Raw genomic sequence first — 21,996 nt, forward strand, 5'->3', positions numbered from 1 at the left:
TGATGGTATGGGGTGCCATTGGTTACACGTCTCGGTCACCTCTTCTTCGCACTGACGGAAATTTGAAGAGTAGACGTTACATTTCAGATGTGTTACGACCCGTGGCTCTACCCTCCATTCGATCCCTGCGAAACCCTACATTTCAGCAGGATAATGCACGACCGCATGTTGCAGGTCCTGTACAGGCCTTTCTGGATACAGAAAATGTTCGACTGCTGCCCTGGCCAGCACATTCTCCAGATCTTTCACCGATTGAAAACATCTGGTCAATGATGGCCGAGCAACTGGCTCGTCACAATACGCCAGTCACTACTCTTGATCAACTGTGGTAGCGTGTTGAAGCTGCATGGGCAGCTGTACTTGTACACGCCGTCCAAGCTCTGTTTGACTCAATGCCCAGGCGTATGAAGGCCGTTATTACGGCCAGAGGTGGTTGTTCTGGGTACTGATTTCTCAGGATCTATGAAGCCAAATTGCGTGAAAATGTGATCACATGTCAGTTCTAGTATAATATATTTGTCCAGTGAATACCCGTTTATCATCTGCATTTCTTCTTGGTGTAGCAATTTTAATGGCCAGTAGTGTGCATGACCTGTGTGTAGAAATCTAATGCCATATACGTTCATAAAGCTACCAATAAACTATCGGATCCCTGATACGCAGAATCAGTGATGTATTTCGTTCCAAAGACAGACACAGAGGCTATTAAGTAGGTGGTCATAATGTTTTCGCTTATCAGTGTACGAGTATTTAATGTTCGGCTTGGGATGTCAAGCACCCAATTTCATCTTGCCTATATCAAGTTAGAAACGAATTTTACTGACATTACTGTGCAGTCTTCTAATCGAACTGTTGGAATGGTTACAAATAGTAATGAAGCCACCAATTCGTCACCGTCTCTAGGGGCCAGTCTTACGTGAAATTCTAACAGCAAATTTTTATCTAATAACGGCATTAATTTTAGATACGGATTTACATGCATATTCTCTTACGTAATGTGTCATTTGAAAAGCCCTTCTTTTGTGAAGGAGGTTCATTCTGACAAAGGACACGGCTGCTGGCACTTTTTGATGCGCCCCGTGGCTTAAGGAACTGGTGGTTTCATCAGTCATTGTCTTTCTACAAATTCAATTATATTACTTGCAGAGGCTGCGCTTTAATGTTAGTAACGATCATTAATGAAGTACTGCAACAGCTACGTTTTTTCATGTGTGCCATGACGAGTTTCAGGAGTTTATCAATTTAGTGCCGTGAGAGTTACATTAATATTCGACGCGCTATCTGCATGAATTTTTCTCTCTCTCTTTCTCTGGTGTTGTTTCTTCGTGATCTCATTACTGTTGGAACACCAGAAACTATTAGATCCTGATAGTATAGGATCGGGTTTTTGTACACTGAATTTACTTACAGGTATTGTGCCTTTTTCAGGATGCAGAAATTTTCGCACACGCTATACATCGTTAATAATGTTTGTTTACATTAAATAGTGACAATTTACAAAGCAATTTTGACAATATTGCTTACGAGAGACTTTAGATGCAGTCAAAGATTTAAGCAATATCGTCACAATATCTTTTTACCGAGTTATGATTTAATTTAAACAAACACTGTAAATGATACATTGCGCGCGCGTGCGCGTCCGCTTGTGTGTGTACGTGTGTGTGTGTGTGTGTGTGTGTGTGTGTGTGTGTGTGTGTGCCTGTATGAATTTCTCGTGATGAAGGTAGTATATCTTTGAAAAGATAGACAGAAAATATTATCTCATAATACCAGCATCTAAAATTCCAAATTTTCGTTTTTCCGATTTTAGTAACGGACAAAGACGACAACAGAGAAAGATTGGCAGAACAACACACACGCAGTTATTATGTCGAACACTAATTTAACCCCTTCACAGCGGTATTAGTCTGAACGACCGCCTGCCACGCGCGCTTAATTTTAAAGTGGTGTGCATACCCCTATACAACTGTAGCAGTGTATCGTTATTATCGAGAAAACTTAAGATGCAAAATGCATCATTATAGTGTTAAATTCATTCCTTTTTCAAAGCTTTGTAGAGAAATACTTATTCTTTCCAAAAAGATACTTTATTAGTAGAAAAAAATACATGCGTTATAACATTAGTGAAACCTCAGAGTGTGATATCTGCCGAAACAAAAATTCAGCCATAAAAGTGCATTACATTTTATGAAAATGCCACATTGTTTTCATGTTTTGCGAATTACACCTTCTCTGGGTGGTTATCTTCTTTGATGTTCCTGCGATTAGCGACATAAAGTGGCGCTCGGTTAAGTGTAAGGGATTATCACCACCAGCCAATCTCCTTCCACTATGACACTCTGTTTGATGTCGCTATTAAATGACAAAATACTATTTTATTCCGTTTTACAGGTTATTGTACACATTTTACTGAAGTCTAAATGTCTTTTTCCAAGGCTGTTTCACAGACGAAGACTGCACTGTAGTTCCTTCTCTAGATTGTCGCACAGATGACAAAATGGTAGATATCGAAATAGATGACAGAGGGATGGAAAAACAATTAAAATCGCTCAAAAGAGGAAAGGCCGCTGGACCTGATGGGATACCAGTTCGATTTTACACAGAGTACGCGAAGGAACTTGTCCCCCTGCTTGCAGCACTGTACCGTAGGTCTCTAGAAGAGCGTAGCGTTCCAAAAGATTGGTAAAGGGAACAGGTCATCCCCGTTTTCAAGAAGGGACGTCAAACAGATGTACAGAACTATAGACCTATATCTCTAACGTCGATCAGTTGTAGAATTTTGGAACACGTATTATGTTCGAGTATAATTACTTTTCTGGAGACTAGAAATCTACTCTGTAGGAATCAGCATGGGTTACGAAAAAGACGATCGTGTGAAACCCAGCTCGCACTATTCGTCCACCAGACTCAGAGGGCCATAGACACGGGTTCCCAGGTAGATGCCGTGTTTCTTGACTTCCGCAAGGCTTTCGATACAGTTCCCCACAGTCGTTTAATGAACAAGGTAAGGGCTTATGGACTATCAGACCAATTGTAGGATTGGATTGAAGAGTTCCTAGATAACAGAACGGAGCATGTCATTCTCAATGGAGAGAAGTCTTCCGAAGTAAGAGTGATTTCAGGTGTGCCACAGGGGAGTGTCGTAGGACCGTTGCTATTCACAATATACGTACATAAATGACCTTGTGGATAACATCGGAAGTTCACCGAGGATTTTTGTGGATGATGCTGTGGTATAACGAGAGGTTGTAACAATGGAAAATTGTACTGAAATGCAGGAGGATCTGCAGCAAATTGGCGCATGGTGCAGGGAATGGCAATTGAATCTCAATGTAGACAAGTCTAATGTGCTGCGAATACATAGAAAGAAAGAAAGAAAGATCCAGAATGAGATTTTCACTCTGCAGCGGAGTGTGCGCACACTCCGCTGCAGAGTGAAAATCTCATTCTGGAAACATCCCCCAGGCTGTGGCTAAGCCATGTCTCCACAATATCCTTTCTTTCAGGAGTGCTAGTTCTGCAAGGTTCGCAGGAGAGCTTCTGTAAAGTTTGGAAGGTAGGAGACGAGGTACTGGCAGAAGTAAAGCTGTGAGTACCGGGCGTGAGTCGTGCTTCGGTAGCTCAGTTGGTAGAGCACTTGCCCGCGAAAGGCAAAGGTCCCGAGTTCGAGTCTCGGTCGGGCGCACAGTTTTAATCTGCCAGGAAGTTTCAGAAAGAAAGATCCTTTAACATTTAGCTACAATATAGCAGGCCAGCAGCTGGAAGCAGTTATCCATAAATTATCTGGGAGTAGGCATTAGGAGAGATTTAAAATGGAATGACCATTTAAAATTAATCGTCGGCAAAGCAGATGTCAGGCTGAGATTCATTGGAAGAATCGTATGGAAATGCAATCCGAAAACAAAGGAAGTAGGTTACAGTACACTTGTTCGCCCACTTCTTGAATACTGCTCACCGGTGTGGGATCCGTACCAGATAGGGTTGATAGAAGAGAGAGAGAAGATCCTACGGAGAGCAGCGCGGTTCGTTACAGGATCATTTAGTAATCGCGAAAGCGTCACGGTGATGACAGATAAACTCCAGTGGAAGACTCTGCAAGAGAGACGCTCAGTAGCTTGGTACGGGCTTTTCTGGAAGCTTCGAGAACATCTCTTCACCGAGGAGTCAAGCAGTATATTGCTTTCTCCTACGTATATCTCGCGAAGAGACTATGAGGATAAAATCAGAGAGATTAGAGCCCACACAGAGGCATACCGACAATCTTTCTTTCCACGAACAATACGAGGCTGGAATAGAAGGGAGAACCGATAGAGGTACTCAAAGTACCCTCCGCCACACACCGTCAGGTGGTTTGCGGAGTATAGATGTAGATGTAGATGTAGATGTAGTTACAGTCATGTCGCTCCTATTAACGGCCCCCATATTTTCGGTATAGGTTACTATGAAAACCGGTTTTCTTTTTGTTTCATCTGGGCTTCTGCCAGTTTTGTCAGTCGCTGTAATTCTGCTGTCATGAAGAGTTAAAAGCATCCTCACTTCCCGTTTGCCCTGCCACTTGAGAGCAAGAAGTTTATCTTTTACATAAATACGATCTCACCTGTTTCAAGTTTTATTGACAAAGCATACATGGTTTTACAGTTTTTCCCTATATTTACATAAGTATTAGTCACTCTGTCGTGCAGATTAGAAAATAGCACGAGGCTAGTGTGCTAGTCGTCAACACAAGGTGTACAGTCGTTACCAGTGTAGTGCTCCAGTAAAGTAAGTACACTGCTTCTAGTTATTCCATCATTTATATCGAAATCAGTTTCTTTTCCTGCGTCCGTTTCTCCACCCACATAAATAATAGAGTCAAGAATATATCAAGTTGCACAGTCACACATTAAAGTAAACTTTACGCCAGATCTACGGAGTTTGGATGGAATATATTGTTTGACAAAGACACGACCTTTGTAGAGAACTAAACTTTCGTCGAAGCACAAATCTTTAAAAAGATGGGAAGCATTTGGAAATGCTTTTCTTAGGTGATCCACAATTCCACTAACTTTCTAGATTTTTTCATCTCCAGGATCCTAATTGTTATCAACAAACTGTAACATTCTTAGTAATGGGAGGCACCTATCTCTTGGTATGATCAGCGAAAACACTGTAAGTAGACATACCGTTGTAGTGATACATCCCATTCCTTGCATGAGAGGTATCACGTCCTTAACTGCATATGTCAGAGAAAAGATGTTCGTAACAAAGTAGTCGATAAGTGGTGAGCACCCCACCGTCGGGAGGTGTTTTAAATCGTAGGTGCTGATACGAGGGCTACCGATTCAGTGACTGTACGGAAGTGGGTAGCAGACAGATGAGCCTACCTGCTGAGGTAGAGATAGGAATCCCATTGAGCCGGCGGTGCGGAAGAAAGAGCTCCATGAAATCTAAGAGCGCGAAATTTCAAAGATAATAAATGTATTGTAACTGTTAATTATCAAGTTGAATATCAGGTCTGTTATGTACGTAGTACGGAGAGCCAGGCCAAGAGTTGATATCTGTCCTCATTTATCATGTATTAAGTTGTAAGTTTGAAGAAAATGTGAGGGTGAACTGAATCTCACTTCTTATTTATGTGGTGGAGTGAATGAGAACGAGAAGTTAATTTCAGGAGCTTTATCTGCAGCCTCTAAGGGTGTGAAGTCTGAGCTACATTGGAGGGAGAAAGCACACTGCTTCAGGCCACAGACTTGATGGACCCTGTTTAATAACACTTAACGGCGACCGAATATCCAGTAGGCAACATTCAGTGCATATAAAAGGAGTGTTCAGGTGGCAACTTATTTGCGTGGAGCACGAAGTGAAGTATAACAAACCACCACGCAGCCCAAACCGAACACTTCACCGGTAACGGATCGTTGGTGCAATAACTGCTTATTACATTTTTTCTCATGTGCGCCGTCAGAAAACATACTGCAAGTAAACAAATTTCAATACTACACTCCTGGAAATGGAAAAAAGAACACATTGACACCGGTGTGTCAGACCCACCATACTTGCTCCGGACACTGCGAGAGGGCTGTACAAGCAATGATCACACGCACGGCACAGCGGACACACCAGGAACCGCGGTGTTGGCCGTCGAATGGCGCTAGCTGCGCAGCATTTGTGCACCGCCGCCATCAGTGTCAGCCAGTTTGCCGTGGCATACGGAGCTCCATCGCAGTCTTTAACACTGGTAGCATGCCGCGACAGCGTGGACGTGAACCGTATGTGCAGTTGACGGACTTTGAGCGAGGGCGTATAGTGGGCATGCGGGAGGCCGGGTGGACGTACCGCCGAATTGCTCAACACGTGGGGCGTGAGGTCTCCACAGTACATCGATGTTGTCGCCAGTGGTCGGCGGAAGGTGCACGTGCCCGTCGACCTGGGACCGGACCGCAGCGACGCACGGATGCACGCCAAGACCGTAGGATCCTACGCAGTGCCGTAGGGGACCGCACCGCCACTTCCCAGCAAATTAGGGACACTGTTGCTCCTGGGGTATCGGCGAGGACCATTCGCAACCGTCTCCATGAAGCTGGGCTACGGTCCCGCACACCGTTAGGCCGTCTTCCGCTCACGCCCCAACATCGTGCAGCCCACCTCCAGTGGTGTCGCGACAGGCGTGAATGGAGGGACGAATGGAGACGTGTCGTCTTCAGCGATGAGAGTCGCTTCTGCCTTGGTGCCAATGATGGTCGTATGCGTGTTTGGTGCCGTGCAGGTGAGCGCCACAATCAGGACTGCATACGACCGAGGCACACAGGGCCAACACCCGGCATCATGGTGTGGGGAGCGATCTCCTACACTGGCCGTACACCACTGCTGATCGTCGAGGGGACACTGAATAGTGCACGGTACATCCAAACCGTCATCGAACCCATCGTTCTACCATTCCTAGACCGGCAAGGGAACTTGCTGTTCCAACAGGACAATGCACATCCGCATGTATCCCGTGCCACCCAACGTGCTCTAGAAGGTGTAAGTCAACTACCCTGGCCAGCAAGATCTCCGGATCTGTCCCCCATTGAGCATGTTTGGGACTGGATGAAGCGTCGTCTCACGCGGTCTGCACGTCCAGCACGAATGCTGGTCCAACTGAGGCGCCAGGTGGAAATGGCATGGCAAGCCGTTCCACAGGACTACATCCAGCATCTCTACGATCGTCTCCATGGGAGAATAGCAGCCTGCATTGCTGCGAAAGGTGGATATACACTGTACTAGTGCCGACATTGTGCATGCTCTGTTGCCTGTGTCTATGTGCCTGTGGTTCTGTCAGTGTGATCATGTGATGTATCTGACCCCAGGAATGTGCCAATAAAATTTCCCCTTCCTGGGACAATCAATTCACGGTGTTCTTATTTCAATTTCCAGGAGTGTATTTTTTCAGCTTCGCTGTCTTCATTTTTCACTGACATCGATGTAAAGGTGCACGTAATATTGATTACATTTCTCAGCTATGTAGTTTACAATTTCATGCTAACAAGGGAACCTCCCCATTGCACCCCCCTCAGATTTAGTTATAAGTTGGCACAGTGGATAGGCCTTGAAGAACTGAACACAGATCAATCGAGAAAACAGGAAGAAGTTGTGTGGAAGTATGAAAAAAATAAGCAAAATATACAAACTGAATAGTCTATGCATATGATATGCAACATCAAGGACATCCCATGCTCACGAGCGCCGTGGTCCAGGGGTTAGCGTGAGCAGCTGCAGTACGAGAAGTCCTTGGTTCAAATTTACCCTCGCGTGAAAATTTTAATTTGTTATTTTCAGACAATTATTATCTGTCCGTCCGATGCGATCACTTTTTTGGGAGTGATTATCACATCCACAAGAAAACCTAAATCGGGCAAGGTAGAAGAATCTTTTTACCCATTCGCCAAGTGTACAAGTTAGGTGGGTCGACAACATATTCCTGTCATGTGACGCACATGCCGTCACCAGTGTCGTGTAGAATATCTCAGACGTGTTTTCCTGTGGAGGAATCGGTTGACGTGTGACCTTGCGATCAAACTTTTTCGGTTCCCATTGGATAGGCACGTCCTTTCGTCTACTAATCACACGGTTTAGCGGTGCGGTCGCAAAACACAGACACTAAACTTGTTACAGTGAATAGAGACGTCAATGAACGAACGGACAGATAATAATTGTCTGAAAATAAAAAATTAAAATTTTCACTCGAGGGAAGACTTGATCCAAGGACCTCTTCTACTGCAGTTGCTCACGCTAACCACGGGACCACGGCGCTCATGAGCGCATATTGTCCGATATGTTGCCTATCTTGGCATGGACTACTCAGTTTGTATATTTTGCTTATTTTTTTTCGTACTTCCACATAACTTCTTCCTGTTTTCTCGATTGATCTGTGTTCAGTTTTTCAAGGCCTATCCACTGTGCCAACTTATAACTAAATCTGAGGGGGGTGCGATGGGGAGGTTCCCTTGTAAGAAAGACTTGGAAGCAGTCATATACAGCAGATGAATCATCTAAACTGACGATTTTGCAACCGGAATGCTGTTATCGAAATTATTCTCTTTGAGGATCAAACTAGTCTCTTTCCATCTAAAATCATCTGTTTTGCGCCTTCTAGTAGATTTGTCAGGCTTATGCTCACGCTCTCCTTCGGGATCGGAGGAAGAAGCGATGGTAACATCAAAATCTGGATCTGCGTTCCCTGGTTCAGCGCTTGCCGGTTCACGGATTCACGTACAGGCTCATCGCCATCAGTATCCGTCCAACCATAAACAGCTGTATTGAGCATGATGAAGTCCTCATCGTCACTTTGGTTTGGAAGACACAACAGGTCATCATCAGTAAGCGTCGTGTCATTTTATTCGATAACAGGAAAGCGCGGCAGATAAACTAGGTAATTTACGGCACCAATGATCTCTTTATACGAAAAACACAGCAAATGAACTAGGTAATGTTACGGTACCAATGACCTCTAAACAGAATTCTTCAGTAAGTCGTTTGGGTAACTCCCAGTATCGTATTCCAACAATCAGACCGCATACTTGTGCAATAATCATCTCCGATACGCTGGTCGCCTAATACGCGTTATACGTATCTATACGACTGTCTCAGGGAGCCGCCGCAAATATTTTTCATAGCAAGTTGTATACATACCCCGAGAGCACTGAAAATATATATATGTCTGGAGCAGTAAAGGGTTAACTGTAACCGCACTTTAAAATGTGAATAAACTCCTGCAACCAGTCTTGGTAAGCATGAAATACGTAACTGGTGCAATGCACTTGTCAATTGAAGCATTACTGACACACTTTCACGCTTTCAAAAAACATCGATTATGATGGATGGATGGAACAGTTAGAATTTGTTGTCGAACATTAATATAGATGCCTAACACCAGAAACCCGTCGTTAAATTTTTTTATTTGTTTTAGTGTGACTGTGCGTTAGATTAGTTGAAAATGAGATTGCAGAGTCGCGTGATATACACAGATCCTGTTACCAGTTCCTGCACAGCAATGTACATTTCGCGTCAGATGCGGATAAGCATTTGCGCACAGCAAGGGACATCCATTGGGTTTTCCAATGAAATCCCCCAGCACACTGTAACAGAGCCTGTACAGAGCGTGATTCCGCTCCCCCAACACAAGCGCAGTTCTGACGTCACTATGGAACGAGCGGAACAGCTTTACGGGAATTGGTGTGGAGGGGAAAACCTAGCGATAGTTTCCCCGGCAGATCGAACACCCGACCTGTCAGTGACGCGCGGTTAGCAGTATTACGGGACCGCCTCGTAAATAACTGGAGGAAAACTGGGCGCCAGTTACAAAACTGTTTTCCATTACTTCCCGTTTCGCAGTGTTCACGCAGGAGAAAAGCGATATAGATGCAGCACCATGAAAGTGGCACGCAACAAACGTCAAAGTGTCATGAAATGTCTTGAATGCTAGGATATGCAGATGATTAGAATTACAGTGCAACTACCCAGAGTAGTTAGGAAAAAGACTCATCTACGTCTTGTATACAAGGGGAGACCACGTGGCGTGTTTCTCACTAGTAAATAACGGTTGAATATTGGTTGTTTGTCAGATAGTCGTGTTCTCTCTTGTTAAAGAAGGAGAAATGTCTGTTAACATGTGTTGGAATACGACAGCGGAAGGTTCGTGGTCCGTCGATAAACGATTATGATCAGCAGATTCAGAAACGCCGTACATCAGGTATTGTTTGGCCGAAAGCGACACATTTAATTAATTTTATCCATAGTGGATAATGTTGAACTCCGTGATTTTCCTTTACAGGGTGCAGAAAAATTTACGCTACCAGTCACAATGACAGGTTATTTGTCACACGGCCGGTTTCGGGCTTGCGACCATCTTCAGGTGTTTATACATTCATGTACATGTTTATAAACACCTGAGGACGGGTGCAAGCCCGACACCGGTCGTGTGACTCATAAATTACCTTTTATTGGGACTGATAGCGGAAATTTTTATACAGCCAGCTACACATTTGCTTGAAATATTATACGATATCACTTGCAGATCTTACAGCAGCAACAACTTCGCTACGCGATAACAACGGTGATGCTACCGATGACAGTGACACTAAAGCAGAGGTACTAAATACGGTTCTCCGAAATGCCTTCACAAAGATGACGAACTATTCCAGAATTCAAATCAAGGACAACTACCAACATGACTCACTTAGAGATACCTATCCTTGGTGTAGCGAAAATGTTTAAAGCAATAAAGGTAAAGCCTTCGGACCAGATCCTATGCCAGTCAGATTACTTTCAGAGTATGCTGATACAATAGCTCCATACGATCTGTACCTAAAGACTGTAAAGTTGCACAAGTCACACGGTTACCCAAGAAAGGAGATAGGCGGTGAGTTACAGACCTATTTCACTAACGTCGATTTTCAGCATGATTTGAGAACATATATTGTATTCGAACAATATGAATTACCTCGAAGGAAACGATTTATTGACAAACAACTAACATGGATTCAGAAAACATCTTTCTTGTGAAAAACAGCTAGTTTTTTGATCTCACGAAGTAATGAGTGCTATCGACAGGGGATCTCAAATTTATCCCTTTTTTTTACATTTCCAGAAGGCTTTTGACACAGTTCCCTACAAGCGACTTCAAATTAAATTGCATGCCAATGGAGTGTCGTTTCAATTGTATGACTAGATTAGTCAGTTCCTTTCAGTAAAGTCACAGTTCGTTGTAATTGAAGGAAAGCCGTCGAGTAAAAGAGAAGTAATACCTGGCGTTCCACAACGAACTGTTATACGTCCTCTGCTCTTTCCGACCTACGTAAACGATTTAAGATACTATCTGACCAGCCGTCTTAGATTGTTTGCAGATGATGCTGTCATTTAGCGTCTTGCAAAGTCATCATATGGTCAAAACCAATCGCAAAATGATTTAGACAAGCTATCTGTATGGTGAGAAAAGTGGCAATTGACTCTAAATAATGAAAAGTGTAAAGTCATCCATACGAGTACTAAAAGGAATCCGCGAAATTTCGGTTACACGATAAATCATACAACATATAGGCTGTTATTTCAAATAAATGTGCGGTCTGGGATCCGCATCATACAGGATTGATGAAGGACATCGAAAAATTTCAGAGGAGACCAGCCTGTTTCGCATTATCGTGATATAGAGGAGAGAGCGCCATGGATATGATGTGCAGATTTGCGTGGTAATCATTGAAACAACGGCGTTATTCATCCCGGCAGGATCTTCTAATGAAATTTCAATCATCAGCCTTCTCAAATCAGACCTCGCACGAAAAGATTTAAGTGTTCGTTACTCTAGGGCGCTGTTCGAGAGTGGAGCAGCAGGGAAGTAGCTTAAAAGTGTTTTGATGACTCCTCAGCATGAAACTTAATTGTGAACTGTAGAGTAATCATTTAATCTAGTATCACCTCTAGTCTAAATTCGACTAATTGTGTTTATAAAGTACCGAAAGTCCATTATTTATATAATTAATTGGAATTTATTCGCGTGCAGATTCTTAGTTCATAGCTGAACACTACCTTTCAAAACAACAGTAGAGTAATCATTATCAATGTCCATATTGTTCCTATCACTTTGTCAGTGCAAAACTTTTATCCCTCTAGCTCTTAGTCTTTCAGTCCGACCCGTTAATGTTCTTCTTCGAGAGATAGCTTGAAGTATAATAGGGGAAATTGTAGCTATTCATAATGAAAAACACTGAAAGTTAGGATCTTACATCAATTTTCACGATAACGGCGGCAAATGAATAGAAAGTTAGTTCCGTTTACTGGTAGACAAAAGTAAGCGAAGAAACGATGACAATAAAGACCGTAACGTACAGTCTGTGTTGGCCTCGACAGCTTCGTTACTGTGATGTTTTGCTTTCCACTGCTGACAACATCAAAGATCTAATCAGTTGCTGCATTCTAGCTGTGTGGTATGCGTAAGTTACTGCACTGAACCATCTCCAACATAAAAACATGAACGCCCATTAAATGCTGTTTCACGCAATGCTATTACTTTCATTTGCCACTTCTATGCTATTGTAATAATATTTTGATTTTCCTTGAATTCTTGGATCATTTGAACTGCGTCCTTGATAAAGTGGATTGAAAAATAAATTTTTTGGTGACGCTGGCAAATTAACTTTTCACTAATGACAACATAATGCACATGCCGTTGTACCACGCACAGTAACGTCTGACAGGAAATATCTTGCATTACAAAATCTGCACTTTAAGCTCATGAAACCGGAATTGTAACTGTCAAAATTATGTAGACTTACCTTCAGCACACATTTAAATGGAATATCATTATGAAAGCCCACATTCGTATTACTTTCCAAACGCAAAAATTTTGTCTGTCTAGCTCTGTATCTTTCACTCTGACCCGTTATCGTTCTCCTTCTAGTCAGAGTAAAAAACGAGTACAGTTTTCGTGTAATGAGGGAAGGCGGAAATCGTAATTATTCAAAAGAAAGAAATTAAAAATTAGGCACTTGTTTCATGTTTTCAGGTAAGTGGCAAATGGCCACAATGTTATTCTTACAGAAAATTAAATGAAATAACAACGCAAATACACAACGTCATTTACAGACTTCGTTACTACGATATTTAGATTTCCACTGCCGACAACATCATCGACCTAGCAGTTGTCGCATTCTAGCTGTCTAGTATTCGTATGTTACTGCGAATGAACCATGTAAACATGAACGTCTCTTGAGTGCGATTTCACGAAACGTTGTTACTTTCGTGTGTCATTACTACCGTAGCACCTGATCGGTACGTAGGACAGAAGGTGATATAACTACAATTTTCGATGTTCACGTATTGGAGATTTTAATGCATGACAGAGAAGGTATCAGACTGACGAATATGAAATTATCTACTTTCTTGTACCACTCTTAAGGCCTAAGTACACACATGGTTTTTTTTCTTTGTGAATGTCTATAGCAAACTACCTTTCGAATTATGTAAATTTCATTAAACCCTTTGTAAATTAATATTAAAAATCAGCACTTCAATTTTCGTGTTCACGGATTAATATTACGATCTAGATTGTTGATAGCGTTGGACGGGAACCAACGACTGTCATGGAATCGATAGGTTCAGGAGGTTCGTACTCAGTGTCATGCAGTAGCTCAAGGGCAGCGCTCCTGTGGGGCAACCATGGTCAGCCTTCCTAGTTGCGAACGCGCCAGTATTCGGACGAGAATGGTGGGTGGTGTCCTAATTAAAGCAGGAACTCACGACGGCGACCTCTTTTCACTTCGTGTGCGTACTGTGAAGCAGGATATTTGAAAGTGATCCTCAGCCTCATTTTATATCAAATACTGCATCTCAGGAGATCCGTTCCGTATCAAAATTACATTTACGAAGTCCCCTCTTTAACCCTTAGAAGTCTACAAAAGGGACCGTAGACCTTAGTTATTGACATAAATTTCAACTTCATACCTCTATCAGCTCCTGAGAAAAAAGAGCCTTAACAGCCGGACACACTGACAGACAGATGGACAACAAACGTATCCCATAAGGGGTCAGTTTTTACGATCTGAGGTACGGAACCGTTGTTGTTGTTGTTGTTGTTGTTGTTGTTGTGGTCTTCAGTCCTGAGACTGGTTTGATGCAGCTCTCCATGCTACTCTATCCTGTGCAAGCTTCTTCATCTCCCAGTACCTACTGCAATCTACATCCTTCTGAATCTGCTTAGTGTATTCATCTCTTGGTCTCCCTCTACGATTTTTACCCTCCACGCTGCCCTCCAATACTAAATTGGTGATCCCTTGATGCCTCAGAACATGTCCTACCAACCGATCCCGTCTTCTGGTGAAGTTGTGCCACAAACTTCTCTTCTCCCCAATCCTATCCAATACTTCCTCATTAGTTATGTGATCTACCCATATAATCTTCAGCATTCTTCTGTAGCACCACATTTCGAATGCTTCTATTCTCTTCTTGTCCAAACTATTTATCGTCCATGTTTCACTTCCATACATGGCTACACTCCATACAAATACTTTCAGAAATGACTTCCTGACACTTAAATCTATACTCGATGTTAACAAATTTTTCTTCTTCAGAAACGCTTTCCTTGCCATTGCCAGTCTACATTTTATATCCTCTCTACTTCGACCATTATCAGTTATTGTGCTCCCCAAATAGCAAAACTCCTTTACTACTTTAAGTGTCTCATTTCCTAATCTAATTCCCTCAGAATCACCCGACTTAATTCGACTACATTCCATTATCCTTGCTTTGCTTTTGTCGATGTTCATCTTATATCCTCCTTTCAAGACACTGTCCATTCCATTCAACTGCTCTTCCAAGTCCTTTGCTGTCACTGACAGAATTACAATGTCAGCGGCGAACCTCAAAGTTTTTATTTCTTCTCCATGGATTTTAATACCTACTCCGAATTTTTCTTTTGTTTCCTTTACTGCTTGCTCAATATACAGATTTAACAATATCGGGGAGAGGCTACAACCCTGTCTTACTCCCTTCCCAACCACTGCTTCCCTTTCATGTCCCTCGACTCTTATAACTGCCATCTGGTTTCTGTACAAATTGTAAATAGCCTTTCGCTCCCTGTATTTTACCCCTGCCACCTTTAGAATTTGAAAGAGAGTATTCCAGTCAACATTGTCAAAAGCTTTCTCTAAGTCTACAAATGCTAGAAACGTAGGTTTGCCTTTCCTTAATCTTTCTTCGAAGATAAGTCGTAAGGTCAGTATTGCCTCACGTGTTCCAGTGTTTCTACGGAATCCAAACTGATCTTCCCCGAGGTTGGCTTCTACTAGTTTTTCCACTCGTCTGTAAAGAATTCGTGTTAGTATTTTGCAGCTGTGACTTATTAAACTGATAGTTCGGTAATTTTCACATCTGTCAACACTTGGTTTCTTTGGGATTGGAATTATTATATTCTTCTTGAAGTCTGAGGGTATTTCGCCTGTTTCATACATCTTGCTCACCAGATGGTACAGTTTTGTCAGGACTGGCTCTCCCAAGGCCGTCAGTAGTTCCAATGGAATGTTGTCTACTCCGGGGGCCTTGTTTCGACTCAGGTCTTTCAGTGCTCTGTCAAACTCTTCACGCAGTATCGTATCTCCCATTTCATCTTTATCTACATCCTCTTCCATTTCCATAATATTGTCCTCAAGCACATCGCCCTTGTATAGATCCTCTATATACTCCTTCCACCTTTCTGCTTTCCCTTCTTTGCTTAGAACTGGGTTTCCATCTGAGCTCTTGATATTCATACAAGTCGTTCTCTTATCTCCAAAGGTCTCTTTAATGTTGCTGTAGGCAGTATCTATCTTACCCCTAGTGAGATAAGCCTCTACATCCTTACATTTGTCCTCTAGCCATCCCTGCTTAGCCATTTTGCACTTCCTGTCGATCTCATTTTTGAGACATTTGTATTCCTTTTTGCCTGCTTCATTTACTGCATTTTTATATTTTCTCCTTTCATCAGTTAAATTCAATATTTCTTCTGTTACCCAAGGATTTCTACCAGCCCTCGTCGGAACCGTAAAAAAAGGAAAAAAATGTTATTATGACGTGTGCATGGTGCTTAAACGACCACATCTCCATAGGGACTGTAATGGCATCGCATCCGCCACAATGCATGGCTGTGCGAAAATAAAACTGTTTTGTAATACTTAAGTTACTGTTAGGAAGAAACCATCACATCTGTTTTCCGCACCGTGCAAGCGCAGACCCAGGGTTCGGTTCAGTTCTGCCGAGGGGCAATCCCAGTTCGTCACAGTCTCTCCCCCATCTCTCCAGAATCTATCTTGCTGTCACCGTAGCTTTTAACATTCACAGTTGCCTACGATTATAGTAATAATAATAATAAGTATTATTACAGTAAAATAGTTTAATACGATATAAGTGAGTACATTGCTTTACCATAACTTCCAATAAATTACATTTCACAGAACTACACAAACTGAAAAGCATTCGTCCAAAAATTTAAAAACTACAAGAGCTGTAACAGCAAAGAACTCTGAGAATTATGATAACATCTGAAGCTACACAAAATGAATCAAAACGTGCATTCACCATTGTCAATATTTCACTTAGCACTAGGACTATGAACACAGATCTGCAGAATACGACAATGCGAGCGTGTAAATTAGAGGAATGTTGTTCCTTCACTTCTTTCCGCCTACGTTCCAGAATTCACTCTTTCTGTAATTTTTTCTATCCCTTTCCGCCTCATCATACTCACCTTCCTGTGGTCCTACCTGTGGCCTCTTGAATTCTGACGGACTTTTTGTCGGCGTTAGGTAAGATCAGCGTTTACCAGGCCGGAATGTTCTGCCGGGCTGTATGTATGCAAGCCCATTCGTGTGGCCCGGAAACTGAAAAAGTATCTTGTAATTTGCGGAATTTCTTGCTGTTTACGGCACTCTGTGTTCTCCGAAAGTTACCTGGGAAATCTGGAAAATTGTAGTGTGTCCGTAATTAAAAATTACATTTTCAAAACACTGAGCAGAGACAAACACTGCTCAGAATGACGTCAAACTTGAACAGCATGTTGTTGATATGGAGAGGAAACGTCATGGAAAAAAAAGTTTAATGAAAATTCTACCAGTTGATGGTGCTGTAAGCGTATTGACGTAAAGGGGGTCGGCTACAACTGACAGGTGCAATACGACGGCTACGATTTGAGTTGCACATTTAACCATCGGTATTGGTCAATGCGCATGACTACAATTCGGCAGTCAACAATTGTTAGGTAAGCCCATCTATGAAGGCAACCTCGTACCATATCGCATGGGAAGAATCGGTTTGTGACTGTCCTCCTGAAAGCCAAAAACGGTATAAAAAGCAAAATGACAGTGGTTTTGGATTGTCATGGGGCCAAAAACAGCATACAAAGCAAAATGAGATCGGTTTCTAACTGTCGTGAGACTGGCGCAAGGCATGTTCAACATGCTGTTCACCGTTTTCTGCCACAAGTCGAAATCGAGAAACAGCATGTTCCATATCAAGTCGGAGTGTCTCGGCAGTCACATTCAGAAAGCGTTGCGCAGAGCGTGCATTCAATTCAGCCATGTTCGTCATTGGAGCAGTGAACACAACATCTTCTAGGTAATCCCACGGCCAGAAGTCACACGGAATAAGATCAGGTGATCTGGACGGCCGATAATTCCAGCATTTCCGAAATGCCTCTGCAGCTGCCGCTTCACTGGCTGTGAAATGTGCGAGGGAGCGCCGTCTTGCGTAAAAATGATCCTACCCATCCATCCACGCAGTTGAAGGACTGGAATGACGTTTGTGCGAAAAAGACTGTCCAAGTGTTCACCAGCGACATTAGAGGTAAAGTAGATCTCATTTCCTCGAAAAAATACGGGCCCGACGATAAACGATACCATCAACACATACTACACAGTCACCTTTGCTGAGTGAAGTGGTATCGTTTGATGTGCGTGCCTATATTCCGTTGCCCATATTCTGCAGATCTGCGCATTGAAATATCCTAGGAGATGGAAATGACTTCGTCTGTCCACAGGACGTTCCATGGCCATTCAGTGTCCAATTCCATGCGAGCAAGAAATTGTACAGCAAACGTTTGCCCGCTGGAGGGGTCAGCAGGAAGCACCTCCTCGACATGGGAGATTTTGTACGGATAGCAGTGCAAGATGTTTCATAGGGGTTTATGCACCGTGCTCGCACGCATGTCCAACGTTCGGTGCATTTTCCGTGCACTCCATGTTTACACACCACCGCTCGACCCTCGTTTAATGCTGCGGACACATCTTAGACAGACGTTGGCTCAACTGCTTTCCTCTCTCTGCTACATTGCACTTCAAAAGAACCTGTCTTTCCGAATTTTGTAATCATTTTCTACAGACCCTTAGCCTTTTTAATACCCTTGAGTGTTTGGAACTTCTGCAGGGATACTGGTGCACAGTCACCATTCTCGAAGAAGAGCTTTAGCAGCAGAGGCGCTCCTTCGTGGAGACACTCATGTTGGGCGTTTCGGACGCAAGCTGAGGAACAGCCGTGTGCTGTGCATATTCTGACGATTACAGTGCCATATATCGGTAAAATTTTCGTTAATTCTTTTTCCGTGATGTTCCCCCTGCGTCAGTAATATTTTGCTCAAAGTTGAGGTCATTGTGAGCAGTGGTTCTGTTTCTACAGAGTTTTGAAACTGGCACCATAATTATGGGCATCTATACACACATGTAGTTTGCCTTTCCCATGGGCCTTCAAGTCTATTTTCTCTGATATTTCGACGGATATTTGCAGTTTCGTTTGTTCAGTGTGTAACTGGAGTCAGCCCAGACAAATAGTGCTCATCGCGTCTTTCATGCGATGCGCAGTTCCGACGGAAAGTGTCGGTTTGTTTCACTTCACGAGCAAAAGGATATTTGGACGAATTTTGCGTGCTCATACGATTGAGAGGTCCCAAATTAATTTAGTATGATGTTTGGTTTATGGATATACATCTGCCCAGGCCCACGCAGACTGCTAGTGCCACGCAGCAGCGGTGCTGTGTAACTGCTGCTGGAGTTCTGTTTTTTCTTCCTGTGAATACATATCCATAAACCAAATATCGCCCTAGACTAACTTGAGACCGCTCATTCGAATGTGTACGTGAAATATCGCCTTAAAAACCATTCTGCTCGTAGCAGGAAACAAGCCGCCACTGTCAGTTGCCGGCCGCTGTGGCCGAGCGGTTCTAGGCGCTTCACTCCGGAACCGCACTGCTGCTACGGTCGCAGGTTCGAATCCTGCCTCGGGCATGGTTGTGTGTGGTGTTCTTAGGTTAGTTAGGTTTAAGTTGTTCTAAGTCTAAGGGACTGATGACCTCAGATGTTTTCTTAAGTCCCATAGCGCTTGGAGCCAGAGCCGCTGTCAATAGGCAATGGACGTCGCGTCAAAGAATTGATGAGCATTATTTGTTTGGGCTGACTTCAGTTTTACAACGAACAGGAATGGACCCAAAATTGAACCACTGCGGGATCGTAGAACAAATACCAGCACTGAAAGATCACGTCAAACTTTTGGCCATTTGAGGGACAGAAATATCGAAAAATATGTATCATTTCCCGTATTCACCCGCTATGTCCCCCAACAACTTATTTTTGTTCCCATATTTCAAACAAACGATTTTCTTTACCTCAACGAGCAACTGAAGCGTTTCAAGACCACGTTTTTGAGCTGCCAACAGCTATGTGGGAAAACTGTCTCGATGACTGGTATACATTTTGAAGGCGGATGTTTTGATAAACGGTAAAGCGATTTGTACAAAAAATATATTTCTTTCGTTGTTTTTGTAAAAAATTTATTAGTGGCACTCGTATTACGCAGAACTGGAACAATCTTTTTAACTGAGAAAATAAAAAGATGGAACTCCCATTTGGATAGAACGCATTGATGTGAGTGAAGATCGCGCATAGATACAAATGTCTGCATGGCGATGCAGGCTTCCTCGGCAAATTACACTGATGAAACCTTCTCGGGTTATCATCCAAATGGTGGCTACTTGTTGTCGCAACGTTTCGACGAGTCTCCTGTTCGTCATCTTCAGGCACAGATGACGAGTATGAAAGTCTACCAAACGTTGCGACAACATCACGCCACCATTCGGTTGATAACCCGAGAAGATTTCATCTAATACATATCTGATTTGGAAATAAGTGATATTTTTTTCTGAGTTTAAATAATTTTACCACCAGATAAATTTAGCCCATCAGAACTCCGACAGAGAACGGAGTACAGAATAACGATTAGAGAACCCTTTGTCAATAACATTAATCTAAACATGATGAAGACAGTGATAAGACTTATAAAACACATCACGTTCAGTTTGGTTTAATTCATTACATCGGCCTGGTCCTGCGGGACTGGACACGCCACAAAGAGACTGAAAACATTGGAGTGTAAGTTACAATATTTTGTTTTCAGCATCTTCTTGATGTTTAGGTATCGCACCGCATCATGGCGATGTAAAGAAGTAAGCAATGTCATTGTATTTGTGGTCTTTAATCCGAAGACTGGTTCGATGCGTTCTAATGTGTCTTCTGAAAGCCACTTCATTTTTGTGTAACTAATGCAACCTATGTCCATTGAACCTGCTTACTGTATTCAATCCTTGGTACCACTCTACAATTTTTGCCACGCACGCTTATCTCCCATACCAAATTGATGATTCTTTGATGCCGCAGGAAGTGACCTATTACCCAATGGCCACCATCGTCAAGTTGTGCCATAAGTTCTTTTCTCCACAAAACGATTCAGTACATCCTCGTTAATAATCGACTTACCCATATAATTTTCAACATTCTTCTGTTGCACCACATATCAAAAGCTTCTATTTTCTTCTTGTCTCAACTGTTTATCGTTTACGTTTCCCTTCCATAAATGCTACGCTTCTTACGGTTGCCTTCAGGAAAGAGTTTCCAACAACTGAATTTGTATTTGATGTTAAGAAATTTTCTTTCTCAGAAACGTTTTCCTTGCTATTGCCAGTCCGCATTTTATACTCTCTCTTACTTCGGCCATCGTCAGTAATTTTGCTGCCCAAATAACAAACCCCGTCGACTACTTTTAGGGTCTCAGTTCCCATTCGAATTCTGTCAGCAACAACTAATTTAATTTCACGATATTCCATTGTCCTTATTTTACTTTTCTTGATATTCATCTTATAAACTTTTTTCAAGTCAGTGCCCATTTCGTTCAACCGCTCTCACCAGTCCTGGCCCTCTGTGGCACAATAAGAATAGCATCGGAAAACCGCAAAATATTTTTTTCTTTTCTCAGAATTTTAATTCCCACTCCAAATCTCTGCTTGATTTTTCCTTTACTGTTTGCTCAATGTACAGATTGACTAACATCTGGGAGATGCTACAACCATACTTTACTCCCTTCTGAACCACTGCTTTCCTTTCGTACCTTCAACCCTCCTAACTGCAGTTATACGAGTTGTAGACAATTTTTCTCTTGCTGTTTTATCCCTGCTACCTTCAGAATTTCAAGGAATATATTCCAATTAACATTACCAAAAGCTTTCTATAAATCTGCAAATACTGTAAACCAGGTTCACTAGAAGTTTTGTACGTCTCCAGATGATGGGCTAAGGTCTAATACCAACCGGAAGAAATTATTCAAGCGCAGCTGGTAGGTGCCATTTTAAGTGACACTTAGGTGACAGAAGTCAGGGTATACCTCCTAGCATCCCGTGGCGGACCTCCTTTTGCCTGACGTAGTGCAGCAGCTCGACGTGGCATGGGTTCAAAAGGTCGTTGTAGGTTCCCTGCAGAAATATTGAGCCAAGCTGCCTCTACAGCAGTAAATAATAGCGCAGGCGTTACCGGTGCTGGGTTACGTGCACGAACTGACCTTTCGATTATGCCTCATAAATATTCGATGTAATTCATGTGGAGCGACCTGGGTGGCCGAATCATTCGCTCAAATTGTCCAGAACGTTCTTCAAATCCGTCGCGAACAACTGTATCCCAGTGAAATGGCGCATTGTCA

The 21,996-nt window shown here is 42.7% G+C and overlaps 1 protein-coding gene and 1 non-coding gene across 2 annotated transcripts in view; one reads left to right on the forward strand and one right to left on the reverse strand.

The window, feature by feature from the left end:
* Positions 1 to 21,996, reverse strand: part of LOC124776010 (uncharacterized transporter slc-17.2-like) — a 416,532-nt gene that overhangs the window by 29,377 nt on the left and 365,159 nt on the right. The window lies entirely within an intron of this gene.
* Positions 3,611 to 3,685, forward strand: Trnas-cga. Its single transcript has one exon. It is a non-coding gene; the product is annotated as a tRNA-Ser (tRNA).

The sequence above is a fragment of the Schistocerca piceifrons genome, chromosome 2 (assembly GCF_021461385.2).
Source record: "Schistocerca piceifrons isolate TAMUIC-IGC-003096 chromosome 2, iqSchPice1.1, whole genome shotgun sequence".
NCBI lineage: Eukaryota > Metazoa > Arthropoda > Insecta > Orthoptera > Acrididae > Schistocerca > Schistocerca piceifrons.